At 41.3% G+C, this 14320-nt stretch overlaps 1 protein-coding gene across 2 annotated transcripts in view; it reads left to right on the forward strand.

The window, feature by feature from the left end:
• Window positions 1–14320, forward strand: part of LOC124723166 — a 246139-nt gene that overhangs the window by 148842 nt on the left and 82977 nt on the right. Inside the window, exon 2 of one of the 2 annotated variants that reach the window (XM_047248365.1) lies at window positions 4988–5065. The exons of the other annotated variant lie outside the window; for it this stretch is intronic. The gene's annotated coding sequence lies outside the window, so the exon portion shown is untranslated. The remainder of the gene's footprint in view (window positions 1–4987; window positions 5066–14320) is intronic. 2 annotated transcript variants of the gene reach the window in all.

Below are 14320 nucleotides of genomic sequence, written 5' to 3' on the forward strand. Positions count from 1 at the left end.
AAAAAAAAAAAAACGGGGCTATAAGAGCTGAGACGCATAAATACGAACGGGTGGACACCAATCGCTGTTTGTTTATGTGGTTGATTGTGAGTGCGAATGATCAGCGTTGTTATACGCCTAATTATTAGCGAAATCCATAGATACAGACTACCAGAGTGGAAATAAACGACTAACAAGGTAACTAACTAAGGTAAGAAAGAACATATTATCTTCTCAGTGTGTTCAAGAAAATGAAATTTTGAACGAAAATTTTCGCCAGAGTGTTACACTACTAGGTTTTAGTTGTACAGTCTCTGCTTAGCAGCCGCGTAAGTTCTATTCACGGAACAGCGCTGAAAACGCGTTGTACGAACACGCAATGAAGCGTAACCGGAGTATAAGCGCGGGATAACGGAACCTGTGATTCTGGTAGGGTTAGTGAAGTTAACTGTAGAATAAGTTTTGACAATGGGAGGAATAGTTACAGAATTAGTGATGACAAGATTGTTTCGTTTTATCTAGCAGACAGTGGCAAAAGAGACGTAATCAAATCGAGAAACCACACCAGTCTTGGGCACTATTCGTATGAATAGCGTTTTCAGTATTAGACAACGACATTTTGATTTTTCATACAGCAAAACGTTTGACGAACTTTGATGAGGTAATAGATTCTTTCGCAAAGAGGAAAGCACGCCGTGGAAAGTTGTAGCAAGATTAGGGAGAAAAAAATGCTGCGACCTAAGAACTGAAGAAATGTTTACTGTCTCTTGTCTTTACAGGTCTTATGTTTCCTATATTTAATTTTATGTCACACAAAACAGAAAGTTATTAGTTAATAGGCAATAAAGAGTGAAAATTTTCTGAAGAGTTGTTATGCTCCCAGTCACAAATAATCCCACCCAGTATTAATTGTGAGTTATTTTTTAAGGGGGTTAGGATGTCAAACTATGACTGGGGGCAAGAGAGGCACCACAGGGCATTTTAATTTCCACTGTCCTGAATATAGGTTTGATGGCTTCCATTACAAAATATATACGTTTGAATTCCACAGAGCGAAATACAGTGCCATGGAATTGAAGAATGCTGCGTGAAGAGGCGTGGCACTGCGCTTTGTCACATTTAAGACTGAATAACATCTCATACATTTCCTCAAACATATATATTTATATATCAAACTCTTCAGAAATATGTGCGCTACAAAGTGAATATATTTTGGAAAACTCGACTTTTTTAAATTTTTGACATCCTACTTCAAACACTCGAGGGGGGTCACTATCAAGCTTTTGCCCTGGTGTGGAAATATCGTAGATCCGGGGCTGCTCATATGGTGGGTGCTTCCATAACCAAGGGAGCCTAAGTATTAAGTGTTGCAAGTGGCACCATATTGAAGATTTATACGAATTACCCAGTCAATGGAAAAACATCATCCACTATGTAATAAAGTGGTCAGAAATGTGTGTAGAGTGAATGTGGTAAGACAACCATTGAAGAAGATTGTGACGAAAAATAAGTAAACGACAACTGCAAAAGTCACTGCAGAACTGAATGTTGCACATGTGGACCCTGTCAACACAAAGTTATCTCCATAAGCTGGGAATTGCATGGCGAGCTAGAATCCAAAACCATTCATTGGTGATGCAAGTGCCCATAACAGGAAAAAGTGATGCGAGAGCTATCAACCCCAGACTATGCAGCAATGGAAGGGTCATTTGGTTGGATGAGTCCTCTTCCACACTGCTTCTAACTTCTGGCCAAGTTTACATTCCAAAAGTGAAACATGGTCAGGGTTCAGTGTTGATTTAGGCAGCCATATCACTGCCAAGGATTATGTGATCATTTTGGCTGATCAGGTCCATCCACAGTATTTGTTCCCCAATGGTGGTGCTGTGTTGCGAGACAACAGGGCCTTGTTTACACTGCTCACATTGTCCAGGATTATTTTTTGTGAGCATAAAAATGAACATTCACATCACCTGCGATCGCCACAGTCACCAGATCTCAATGTTATTAAGCCTTTGTGGTCTACTTTGGAAAGAAGGGTTCATTATTGCTATCCACCTCAGTCATTGTTATCTGAAATGGCCACTATTTTGCAGTAAGAATGGGATACAGTTCTCATGAAAGCCACACAGGACCTGTATTCATTTGTTCTGAGAAGACTGGAAGTAGTTTTGAGTTTTGAAAGCAAGTGGGATTCCTATACTGTATTAGGCATGGTAATGTGTTTTTTCAGTGTGTCTGTATTTTTGTCCATCCCCTGTATCCAGCCAGGAATGTGATGTTCTCATAACATAGGCCCACAAATGAACACTAAAACAGGGAAGGAAGATTGAGTTTAATGCCCCCTCGACATTGAGGTCATTAGAGACAGAGTGCAAGCTCAGATTGTGTGAAGGATGGAGAAGGCAATCGGTCATGCCCTTTAAAAGGAACCATCCCAGCATCTGCCTGGAATGGTTTAGGGAAGTCGTGGAAAACCTAGATCTGGATGGCCGGACGCAGGTTCGAAATGTCATCCTCCCAGGTGTGAGTCCAGTGTACTAACCAATGTGCCACCCGGCTCGGTGTGAAAATGTAAACTGGGTGGAATGCTGTTATGTATCTTTATTCCACAATCTGAGTGTTCAGTCAGCATCAGACATTTGAAACTTACACCATATTCACAAGCTAGCTAATTCTTACTCACACCCATTCATGATTATTTCAACTGTCAGGAATACTAAACCATCAAAATGCCCTCTTTTGGGAATGTGATGATGTCTCTATAACGGTTGTGGGCACTATTTAGTGCTCAGAAACATTCCATAGCTGGCACAGTCTGCATGGTTGTTAAATTTGCCATGGGTTCTCGCTGGTGTTGATAGAAATAGGTCTCTTGTGCTGAATTTAGAGTCTAAGCTGACCAATTGTGCTAACAATAGAATCCTACTGTGTTTTCTCCTGGTGTCCCAGGTCATTAGCACAGTCTGCATGGTTGTCAGATTTCCTATGTTTTCCCTGATTTGTGCGATGTAACAGTTGTGAGAGCTAATTGTAGCTACTTTCCATATGCAACACTGTCACTGCATTTCCTCCCTGTCCCCCCACCCCGTCTCTCTCCACTGACCTGACCTCTTGGTTCATTTGTGTGCAACTTTGACCCTACACCACCACAAAAAGCTGCCAGGGAAGGGAGTTGCTGTACATAAGACTTAGCAGTTACTTCATCCAGCTGTCTCATTTGAGAATGCTGCTGTTTATCACTACAGCTGTCTCATTTGAGAATGCTGCTGTTTACCACTACTTATCAGCTCTCTGTTAGTGGGTGGAAACTTAATCATTTTGATATAGTACCTGACATGTGCTTCAAAGTTACAGTAGAAGGCAAAAATATTGAATCTGGTACGATGATACAGGTCACAGATATGGACTTGAATCACCTTTACAGCAAGTTGAAATACACCGCAGAATGTAGGACAACTACGACCATTCCCTGAAGACATGGATGTCTCCAGCAGCAGTGCATTCATCATCAATATATTTGGGATGTACAGCACAGTATGTATATTTAAAGCATACAAGTGTCATGAACCCACACTGTTTGTATGCTATACTGTGGATCACTGTGGACAGACTCAGTCTATGGCAAGTGCTCTTCATGATGTGGGGAATGCATTGGAACATATTCAAGAGGAGGGGGAGTTAGACAAGTGTACAAGTGTGCATATGTGTGTTATACCTAAATCTGCTAGTATTGCTCCTATAAAGAGAAATTCCATACAAGTGGAGTTTATGGACAGCATACCTTAGTATGTTAGTGCCCCAATTCATTTGAATGCAGTGCATGTAAATTTACAGCATATAAAAACCATTATTTATAAAATATTCCAGAGTGATGCTTGGGACTGATGTAGAGAAAAGAGGAATGATAATGTTTTAACTCTAGTGATTTAGTTATTTTTTTCATGTTTTTGCTGGAATTGACACTTGATTAACTCATTATATTTACATCATGACAAGCTTGTTTTGGCAATTTTTGCCATTTCCAGGTGATCCTGCAATTATATTACATTTTTTTGTAATATTTTGTTGTCTTTTTGTAATATTTTGTTGTTTCTTCTGGAGTGTCCCCCACAATATATTATGCTACAAGAATACATGGCTTGTGCGTGTGTTAATGGTTGTTTAGTTGATGTTTCAATATAGTAAACTATAGAAGTATATGTCTAACATATATGTTAGTAGTTGTATGCTTTATCTCACAAAGAAATGGAAGTGGAAGTTTGACTTTGGTTTATTGGGAGAATTTTAGGAAACTACGGTTCATCTGAAAAGGATACTGCATATAGGACTCTAGTGATCTATTGTTGTGTGCTGTTCAAATGTTAGGGATTGGATTAAAGGAAGACATTGAAGCAGTTCAGAGGTGGACTGCTAGACTTGTTACCTGTGGGTTCTGGCATTTGAGGCTGACTGCAGAACAATTCTACTGCCACCAATGTAGGTTTCATGTAAGGACCACGAAGATAAGATTAGAGAGCTTAGGGCTTGTAAGGAGGCATATAGATAATTGTTTTTCCCTCACTCTATTTGTGAGTGGAACAAAAAAGGAAATGACTGTAGCGGCACAAGGTACCCTCAGTCATGTACCATGTACCATATTGTAGCTTGCAGAGTGTGTATGTAGGTGTACGTGTTACTATGTAGAGGAACGAGTGCCAGAGAGAGAAAGAGAGAGAGAGAGAGAGAGAGAGTTAGTTGCTATTTTAGAGGACACAGCTGGTCACACATTTTCCTGTAGTTGTTGCATTTCAGTGTTCATAATCAAAAGAGACAAAATGTATGTTGTCATTACAACCCAGCCAGTTGTGGGGGATGGCAATCTATCTCTTTTGTATGGATCTATTCGAATCAGTAATGCCTACCGTCAGTGTAACCTATTTTGTGCATAAGAATCTAACACCCTCCTGGTGATCTGTAACTCCAGTGCATTTTTGTGCCCCTATATGAGTGTGTTCTCTCTTCACAGGTGTGCAGTTATCTAAGAGGGAAACAACTATTGTACAGTTATCGGCTCAAGCTACGTTATTTGCTCATCGCCACTGAGGTAGGTACCCAGAAGCTCCCTGCACTTGCTGCAAGAATGTGACTACTCATAAATTAAAGTATGTATGGGTGAACCACACAAGAAGTTTGAGGGAGAAAAGCTGCCACCTGCAAATGCTTGGTTATGTGTTTGTCTAATACCTTAACATTATGCTCATTTAAAAAATTAGTGGTATCATTTTGATCTTGGTATTACTTTCCTTCCGTCTGTAGTATTATGTTACAACTCTACCTTACCTATTTCTGTTATCACTTATGTGAGCTTTTGCAGTCTTGAAGATATTATTTTGACATATCAGATTCATTTTTGTAAAAACAAGATTTATTTTCTTGCCTCAATATTTTTTTTTGGTTGGATTTGTTAGCTTGTGTCTTGTTTATGTAGCCATTTTCACTTGACATTTTAAGTCCTCCCCGTACCTTGATAACAGCTGTTGTAATCCATTTCTTACTATGATTATGTATAAACTGCACCTACACCTGGGAGAATAATGTTTATGTAGTAAGAAAGAACTGAGCAGAAATATTCCAAATGCCCCACTAAATTTTCAAATACATACATACCTTAAGCTAGTAGTAAAATTTCTGTTCTCTTTGAATTGGCTTGTTTACTTTCCCTTAATTCAACAAACATTTTCCCAAACCACTGTTCTTCCTTTCAAGATTTTGACAACAGTGTTCTATTATGGTTATATTGATCACTTGTACTTCAGCCACTGCTGATGAATATTGGTTGTTATGTGATCTATTGATATATTTGATGATTTGCTAAAACTCTTTGTGATATTTACTCATAACATATTTTGTGACTCAATCCTCTATGTAGCAGTTATTGGTCTTACATAGGTACATTGCAATGTGAAACAAAAGTCAATTAGTGCACAATGAAATAAAATGGTTGTCCTGAGTCACAAGAAGACTGAAAGAATTTGAACAACTAAATCATTGTAGATACAGGTTAAACTGAATACAGACAAATTGACAGACAGTACTTACAACACAGGTGTGGTGATATTGACAAATGGTGTTGGAAACTGTCGCACCACTTTTAGTTCATTTGGCTGAATAAGTGTGTAATAGATCCTACCCTAGGACAGAATCAGTGTGATAGATAACACATCTCAATGTGAGATAGCACTCTCTTTACTACATGAATAACCGCAATACAAGATGACATCCATAACAGAGATGGCCATAGAATGAACTGAAGTACACTCATAGTTCCAAAGGTCACCTTTGCAAGAGCATAGTCAGTAGTCAATGTGGTTAATATGCCACAGTGTCCCCACAGAGACATCCCCTCCTGGTAGTGTGGAATACTGAGGGGAGGTGACCACCGATGATGCTGAAACAGTATGACACATGTACTGCAGCAGAGGCACAGTGAGGTCCAAGTCTTTGCAGATGTCTGTCAAAGCAATGTTCATGCTGGCTGGAATATCCATACATGGGAGCAGTTCCCATGTTGTTGCATAGAGGTGATAGTCCTGAAGATGCAGTGGTTGGTATCGCCAAGTCGATTGACAGAACGACTCTTCGTAGGCATTGGTTATTAGAGTGGAGCCCGCAGGAACTGTTGGAGTCCTTGCAAGAGGTGTTGATTGGATGAAATGTTCTGAGAGCAGTAATAGTAAGTTAGCTGTCCGTCAATAGCCATGGCATGATAGCAGCTCAGTTTACATCATTTGGCATGTTTATACATACATGGGCAGTGAAGCCACTGTCAGAAAATTGTCAACTAATTAGACACTCAGGTCTTGAATAGGACGTTTTGGACCTCAAGACAGAACTTGAAATCATTGGGAGCATCAATGTGTGCTGTTGGGCCACCCAGCTGAGTGCCAAGATGGCTGGGTGGCATGAAGAAAGCAGTGTATTTTTGGTGGACAAGTCATTGTGTAGGGTCCACATGGGCTTGAGACAGTTTATTGTTACTATCATAGGCTTGCCATTCAGGAATACCTTGAAAGTGTGTATCACTGTTTAATCACATTGAGTGGGCCTGTGCACAGCAGCTTCAAAGCTGAAAATATCCTGTCATTGTGGGGTATAACAAAATCAGTTGGCTCACTGTGTGGTCGTGGGGGAGAGGTGTAGCGACATGCTGCATGGTGTTTGATACATGCTATGAGGGTGCTAGTCCACGGCTGTGAGAAGTGCTTGCTGAAAGACTAATACAGCTTTGGGGGGGGGGGGGGGAGAGGAGGGGAGTGTTTCACCATGCAGGATCTCTGCCAGAGAAGATCCTAAGTGATGTCTGTGTGCCAAGTGCACACCTAACAGCACCCAAGGCAGAACTTTGGTCTGTTGGCCTCCGTGGAACATGAGTGCCACTTTCAAAATGTGGTGCCACTGTTAGAGGTTGTTGCTCTGTGGATGGTAGGCAGATGTCAAATATCAGTGGGTGCTACAAAGACTGTATAGTTCACTGAACAGGACTGATTCAAATTGTGGACATTGATCTGTTGTGACACACTGAGCATCAAACCAAGAAATTCACCTATCATCAAAAGTCCTGGCTGTTGAAGCTGCTGTGATTTCTCTGAGAATGGCTTCTAACCACCATGTCACACAGCCGATCATAGAAAGAATATATCAACCAACATCGATCAGACTCAGGAAGAAGTCCTACCAGATCAAGATGCACAGGTCATAAATATCCAGTACAAATTTTGAACCAGCCAGTAGGTGGTTGTGCATGTGGCCCACTTTACTCTGTTGACATGACATGCATGTGTGTCCACTTTTCACACCATTTTTTAATGTTGAGGCATGCAAAGCAATCTGTGATGAGGTGTGTCATTGGGTGGACACTGTGCTGCAACAAGTTGTGAAAATGGAGGAAGATGATCTTCTGAAGTGGCTGTGGGACCAACAGGGTGAGTTTGGTTTTGTGACACATAACACAAGATCTGTCTAGTCATTCCCAATATTTGGTGATGTTTAAGTTTGTGAGTAGTCATGGGATCACGTAGAAGGTCTTGTAGTTGTTGGTCCTGCAGCTGGACCTCTGCAAACTTATCATAGTTGACTTGTATGGGGGATGGCAATGATCCATAAGACGTAGACTGTAACGATGTTGTCCACACCCTTCAGGTGGTGGACATCAGTTGTAAACTGTGAAATATAGCCCAGGTGGTGAATGGCCTTCAGAGCATTTATTTCGATGGATTTTGGATTGAGTCCACTAGCAGTTGGTGGTCAGTGTAAATGACTAGTGCTCAGCCTTCCACATCATATTTGATCTGGCAAACTGCTTCACAAACTTATAAAGGTTCACGGACATAGGCAGACCACTTACGATGTGAAGATGTCAATTTATATGAAGTCGAATTGGTTGTTGTACACCTGCCACTTGCTGTTGGAGAATCACCCCAATATCGAAATCACTCATGTCAGACATAATAGTGTGTCAAGTAGGAGAAAGTTGGTGTGCCAAAGTAATGGCATGTGCAAAGCAGTCTTTAAGCTTGTCAAAGGTGTCGGGGGGGGGGGGGGGGGGTACATGCCAACTTACATTTACTGGTGGTATTCTCGCCTGTGAGAACTGCCATGAGTGGGTTCTGCAGAACCTGATGGCAATAGAAGTTAATCATCCCTAGAAATTGACATAACTCGTGTAAGTCCTGTAGTGGGGTCAGCTGATGGGTGAATTCAATGTGCTATAGTGTAGAGCATATGCTGGCACAATTGACAATTGTCTGAGAAAGATGACCTCATTTTTCTTCATTAATTACAACAGCACTATCAGCAAGCATGTTGAAAACTGTTTTAAAATGCATATGCTTGTGTCTATGAACAAAATACCATTAATAAACTGCTTCCACATGTGAGCTGCATTTTTGAGGCCGTGTGGCATAAACAGGAACTCGAATAAGCCTGAAGGCATGATAATCACTGTGATGTGAACATCTTCCAGACTCATTGGTATCCGCAGGTATACTTGGTTACAGTCAAGGACACTGAAAATGGAAACACCCGTGAAGTGCTATCCTGAATGATCGGTTTTGGGTAACTGACAATTATCATACAAGAATTAAGGGCCCTGTAATCTCCACATAAATGTACAGGCCTATATTTCTTGGACACTAACAAATAACAGGTGAACTGACAAATTGTCACACGGTCTCACAACTCCAGCTTTTAGGAGTTCATTGACCATTGCTGTAGTAGCTCAGAGTTTGTCTGGTTGTAACCTGAATGGTCTGTGGCAGACTGCAGCATCTTGCATGGTGGTAATCTTATGCACACTTTAATTTCTGATAGCACAGGACATAAACAACACTCATGGAGAGACTGGGAGTGCAGGAACAGACAGGGTTTCAGTGGGAAACACATTTGCATGAGGCATATTACTGACCTTGGTGATGAGTGAACGTTGTGTTGTCAGAGGCACTTCCTTCAGACTGTAATTGCTGTGTTGAGAACAGGTTGCAATGATATGACAAAGTGATCATGGTATGGAAATGTCGTGTGGCTAGGGGTAGACCGTTCGCCTGGTGCAGATCTTTCGATTTGACGCCACTTCGGCGACCTGCGCGTCGATGGGGATGAAATGATGATGATTAGGACAACACAACACCCAGTCCCTGAGTGGAGAAAATCTCCGACCCAGCCGGGAATCGAACCCGGGCCCTTTGGATTGACAGTCTGTCACGCTGACCACTCAGCTACCGGGGCAGACAGTGACATGATGAGTGGAGATGACTGTTGTGTCTGATAAATTTGTAGATACCACTGTGCAGCAGTTTGTTCCTCCAGTGTCTTGTGGATTGCTCTTTGTATGGCATCATATTTCTGCTGTATGTGTAGAGAGTGCAGTTGTACCTTGGAGTGGAATAGTTGGACTCGATAGATTTTGATGTGATGTGATGCAGTTTTTTAGTAACGATGATGATCATCTGTCGAAGTGTGGTACAGTGTGTCATCCAAGGGAGATGCAGTGATGGAGTGCTGTGTTGCTGGAAGGGCATAACCAATGACATTGCCAGTGGAGTAGCTACTGTCTCAGTGAATCAGTGTACCACTAGCCAAATCTGGTAGTAATAAAAAATGATGAATGAAATTAGTGAAACTGCTGCAGAGTGAAAATCTCATTCTGGAATGAAATTAGTGCTGAGTACAGGTTCACTAACATCCGCCGTGACGAAATTTCATGTGACCACATCTTTGAGACCCAGATCCAGTGTGTGAGATTTGGCACCATAGACAATGGTCACAGAGTTGTTGCCCACACAGAGCAGTATAGCGGAACTGCCATGTGACATAAGAGGAAGGGCTGGATGTGTGATACACACACTGGAGCATGACTCAGTGAGATAACGTTGTTAGTGTGAGTGGTCGAGGATGTAAAGTTCACTGTCATTCTGTGATGGTGGCATGAGAGATGATTCATTGCCATGGTGTGAGATGAGATGACTTGAATAGCCTCCATAGTCTGGTGCACCTATTGCAGACCACTCAACTCTTTTAGGTAGTTGCAAGGCAAGTGACAGTTATGTGCAGTGTCACCGAACTGCAAGTGAAACCAGGAAACTCTCTCCCAAGCAGGTGTGGCAGCATGAGGGGCATGGTTGCCATTTGCTGAGAGATTGTTGTGTTTGCATGAAGATCACTGTCCTGCTTAGGAGACATGATGTCTCAGTCAGCAGAGATCAATTGTGGTCACCCAGGCTCATCTGCAGCAAGGTGGCGGGCATACTGAAGTTGGTGTTACAATCCATGTGTGCTGGTAGTATTGTTGATGGTATTGATCCATTATCAGTGTTGGTGTATTGCAAAGATTCTGTGAGGTAATTTCAGCCTGTTATGCAATGATTTGTGTTCATAGGCTATCATGGTGAGTTGCACTAGTGATGGAAGTTTGACTACCCGTAAGGTCCAAAGTGTGTGCTATGACACCAGTTGATAATCAGTTAGCATGTGTAACCTATGCCAGAGCTATGATAGTCCTGTTCCTCAGCAGTTCATTATAAATAACTTGCTGTAGCTGTTCTTCTGGTGTCCATAAGAGGCACTAAAGAACAGCTAGTTTTGGTGCAATGTACTTGTTGTCTTTGGTGCAAGGATTATGTCACTTACCAGGTAAGTAGCTTAACAAATTTAGCACTGTCGCTAGTGATATCATATGTGGTGAGGATGCTTTTGACTATTGCAAACCATATGTGGGTTGGTCTGGGCGAAATTGAGACTCTTCAGTATGCACACTAAAGTGGGTGGAGGTGATGCTGGTGGGTAGGCATGCTGTATGCCAGGGCAACATCTGTAGGGGTATGACAGACATATGTTCCATACCTGTTCAAAGCATGGTGGGGAGACTGATATGAATGTCTGAAGTTTGTGCAGCAAGCTGCACCAGTGCCAGGTTGAACGACCAGCACCAGGTTGGAAGATTTTGCATGCAATGTGTAAGACATGGCCAGAGTGAACAATTGTGAATCTACCTGGCCAGATTTTTGTGGCTTAGTATGTGCCAGATTTTCATGTGAAGCATAAGTGCCAATGAAGCCTAACTCTAAATCATTTGTAGTATGCCAGTTTTCAATATTACTGTCTACTGTTGGAGCACTGCACTGAAGAGTATCATTTTCACATTTGATGAATGTGGGTTGCTGAAGAGATGATTATAATGGTCTTTACATTCTGACACTGAAATTGTTGTCTTGTTTTTGGAAAATGTCATGCATAATGGTTGCACAGTGGCTGCATTGTTGATGGGTGGTACACTAATTAGCATGGAAACACAGTTGTTGTGTTGTTGTTTGCATATATTGTCACACACCACTCCTTTGTTCTGGTGTGCTGATGTCAGTTATGTGTAATCCTCAAATTTGTAAGAACTTACTACATTTTCTTTTACCCCTTGTTCTGTTGTTGTTGTTGTTGTTGTTGTGGTCTTCAGTCCTGAGACTGGTTTGATGCAGCTCTCCATGCTACTCTATCCTGTGCAAGCTTCTTCATCTCCCAGTACCTACTGCAGCCTACATCCTTCTGAATCTGCTTAGTGTAATCATCTCTTGGTCTTCCTCTATGATTTTTACCCTCCATGCTGCCTCCCAATACTAAATTGGTGATCCCTTGATGCCTCAGAACATGTCCTACCAACTGATCCCATCTTCTAGTCAAGTTGTGCCACAAATTTCTCTTCTCCCTAATCCTATTCAATACCTCCTCATTAGTTATGTGATCTACCCATCTAATCTTCAGCATTCTTCTGTAGCACCACATTCCAAAAGCTTCTATTCTCTTCTTGTCCAAACTATTTATTGTCCATGTTTCACTTCCATACATGGCTACACTCCATACAAATACTTTCAGAAACGACTTCCTGACACTTAAATCTATACTCGATGTTAACAAATTTCACTTCTTCAGAAACGCTTTCCTTGCCATTGCCAGTCTACATTTTATATCCTCTCTACTTCGACCATCATCAGTTATTTTGCTCCCCAAATAGCAAAACTCCTTTACTACTTTAAGTGTCTCATTTCCTAATCTAATTCCCTTAGCATCACTTGACTTAATTCGACTACATTCCATTATCTTCATTTTGCTTTTGTTGATGTTCAGCTTATATCCTCCCTTCAAGACACTATCCATTCCGTTCAACTGTTCTTCCAAGTCCTTTGCTGTCTCTGACAGAATTACAATGTCATCGGCAAACCTCAAAGTTTTTATTTCTTCTCCATGGATTTTAATTCCTACTCCGAATTTTTCTTTTGTTTTCTTCACTGCTTGCTCAATATACAGATTGAATAACATCGGGGAGAGGCTACAGCCCTGTCTCACCCCCTTCCCAACCACTGCTTCCCTTTCATGTCCCTCGACTCTTATAACTGCCATCTGGTTTCTGTACAAATTATAAATAGCCTTTTGCTCCCTGTATTTGACCCCTGCCACCTTCAGAATTTGAAAGAGAGTATTCCAGTCAACATTGTCAAAAGCTTTCTCTAAGTCTACAAATGCTAAAGACGTAGGTTTGCCTTTCCTTAATCTAGCTTCTAAGATAAGTCGTAGGGTCAGTATTGCCTCACGTGTTCCAGTATTTCTATGGAATCCAAACTGATCTTCCCCGAAGTTGGCTTCTACTAGTTTTTCCATTCATCTGTAAAGAATTCGCGTTGGTATTTTGCAGCTATGACTTATTAAACTGATAGTTCGGTAATTTTCACATCTGTCAACACCTGCTTTCTTTGGGATTGGAATTATTATATTCTTCTTGAAGTCTGAGGGTATTTCATCTGTCTCATATATCTTGCTCACCAGATGGTAGAGTTTTGTCAGGACTGGCTCTCCCATGGCTGTCAGTAGTTCTAATGGAATGTTATTTACTCCCGGGGCCTTGTTTCGACTCAGGACTTTCAGTGCTCTGTCAAACTCTTCATGCAGTATCATATTTCCCATTTCATATTCATCTACATTCTCTTCCATTTCCATAATATTGTCCTCAAGTACATCACCCTTGTATAGACCCTCTATGTACTCCTTCCACCTTTCTGCTTTCCCTTCTTTGCTTAGAACTGGGTTTCCATCTGAACTCTTGATATTCATACAAGTGGTTCTCTTTTCTCCAAAGGTCTCTTTAATTTTCTTGTTGGCAGTATCTATCTTACCCCTGGTGAGACAAGCCTCTACATCCTTACATTTGTCCTCTAGCCATCCCTGCTTAGCCATTTTGCACTTCCTGTCGATCTCATTTTTGAGACGTTTGTATTCCTTTTTGCCTGCTTCATTTACTGCATTTTTATATTTTCTCCTTTCATCAATTATGTTCAATATTTCTTCTGTTACCCAAGGATTTCAAGCAGCCCTTGTCTTTTTACCTACATTATCCTCTGCTGCCTTCACTACTTCATCCCTCAAATCTACCCATTCTTCTTCTACTGTATTTCTTTCCCCTATTCCTGTCAATTGTTCCCTTATGCTCTCCTTGAAACTCTGTACAACCTCTGGTTCTTTCAGTTTATCCAGGTCCCATCTCCTTAAATTCCCACCTTTTTGCAGTTTCTTCAGTTTTAATCTACAGTTCATAACCAATAGATTGTGGTCAGAGTCCACATCTGCCCCTGGAAATGTCTTACAATTTAAAACCTGGTTCCTAAATCTCTGTCTTACCATTGTATAATCTCTCTGAAACCTGTCAGTATCTCGAGGCTTCTTCCATGTATACAACTTTCTTTTATGATTCTTGACCCAAGTGTTAGCTATGACTAAGTTGTGCTCTGTGCAAAATTCTACCAGGCGGCTTCCTCTTGCA

This window comes from Schistocerca piceifrons, chromosome X, assembly GCF_021461385.2.
Source record: "Schistocerca piceifrons isolate TAMUIC-IGC-003096 chromosome X, iqSchPice1.1, whole genome shotgun sequence".
Classification (NCBI taxonomy): Eukaryota; Metazoa; Arthropoda; class Insecta; order Orthoptera; family Acrididae; genus Schistocerca; species Schistocerca piceifrons.